Source organism: Helobdella robusta (assembly GCF_000326865.2).
Source record: "Helobdella robusta unplaced genomic scaffold HELROscaffold_2, whole genome shotgun sequence".
NCBI lineage: Eukaryota > Metazoa > Annelida > Clitellata > Rhynchobdellida > Glossiphoniidae > Helobdella > Helobdella robusta.
Window position 1 is genome coordinate 1,468,322 of NW_008704083.1, and position 1,963 is coordinate 1,470,284.

Here is a 1,963-nt window from a genome sequence, read left to right on the forward strand (position 1 = left end):
ACTTTCTTTCACTCCGGCCATTCCCACGATGTTTCAAAGTTTCAAAAATTGTACCGATTAAAAAGGATGAGGGATGCAATGATTTAACTAATTTTCGACCCGTTGCTCTTTTATCAAATTTTTCGAAAATAATAGAAAAAATAATGTACAAAAGGCTAAATACCTTCTTCAAAAAAAATTCCATAATTAACGATTCACAATTTGGATTTCGAGAGAAGTACTCGACTGAGCTGGCAATAATAGAATTGATCAGAAAAATAGGGATCGCAGCAGAAGACAAAAAATACATCGTAGGCACGTGCCTTGATCTCTCGAAGGCATTCGATTGCATCAACCACAACATCTTGCTGGCGAAACTAGACCATTATGGAATACGTGGCTCGCAACTGAAATGGTTCAGAAGTTACTTATCGGAGAGAAGTCAATTTGTTAGCTGGCAGGGTACATGCTCGAGCGAAAAATTAAACCAAATTGGAGTACCTCAGGGCAGTATTTTGGGTCCATTGCTATTCATTGTCTTCATCAACGATCTCCCGAAAGTTTCAACATTCTTTGATTACATTTGCTTCGCAGATGATACTAATCTATTCAGTACAGGCAAAAACATCGATGAACTCATCTTGAAGACTAATAGTAAAATTAAAAAGGTTGTCTCATGGTTTGAATGTAATATGTTGACATTGAATAGCAGAAAAACTCAAATGATTATTTTTGGCCCGGTCCAATATTTAAACTACAAGGAGCCATATAAGATTGTAATAAATAATTCGGATATTCTGGAAAGCAAAACTGTTAAATTTTTAGGAGTAATATTGGATCAAAAATTATCGTTTCAACAACATGTTCAATATGTTTGCACAAAACTAGCAAGATCAATTGGTCTATTAAATAAAATAAAATTTTTCTTGCCTAAAAGAATTCTTAACATGCTATATAAAGCCATCTGTACTCCATATATCTCATACTGCAATACAGTCTGGTCAAGCGCCTATCCAACTACAACAAATCCAATAAGAATAATCATGAAGAGAGCCATGCGAACAATCACACTTTTTAAAGCTCAATCCCATTCACAACCGCTATTCGCCACGACAAGCAATCTGACTTTCGATCAAATGAGTACATATCACGCGGCAAAATTCATCGACAAACAATTGACTGGTAAACTACCTCCTATTTTTGACGGTTATTATAAACGAACGAAGAATCAAAGGCGCATCAATTTCATCTGTTCCAACAAATCAAAAACGAAAATTTTACATCAACACATCATTTGCAGAAGACCCAGAATTTGGAATTTTTTATTAAATAAAGGATTTAATTATGACAGATCGAACATGCAGAACTTTAATTATCATTTGAAAGCATTTATTAGTTTGATTAATTAAAATCACTAGTTTTAAGAATATAAATTACATTTTTATAAAATGTTTATGACATCATGTAAGCGCAACTGTATGTATGTGCTGACGTGTACGTAGATATTTTTATATACGTATGTGATCCTATTCTCTTCTATCTATAGCTTATATAGATAGATTCAATCAGGTATTCTATATGCAGTTTTGTATATAGAGAAATATAGACCTAACTTATTATTAGGATCAATTAGTAACATCTCAAAGCTAATACATTCCATTTAGAGAATCTGAAGTTTTTTGTGGTGCACGATGATAATATTTTTATGAACAGTTAGTAACACCGTAAACATAATATACACCAATTAGAGAATCTGAAGTTTTTTGTGGTACTCGATAATTTTATTTTTACGAACAACTAGTAACAACGTGAACTTAATATATAACATTTAGAGATTCTGAAGCTTTTTGTTTGATGGGTGTGCCCGATGATTTTATTTTTGTAATCAATTAGTAACATCTGAAGTTTTTGGCTTAGGTGGCTGTGCTCGATGAGTTTTATACTAACTCCTCACAGTCAACCTGCACCTTATTTTCTTTATTGA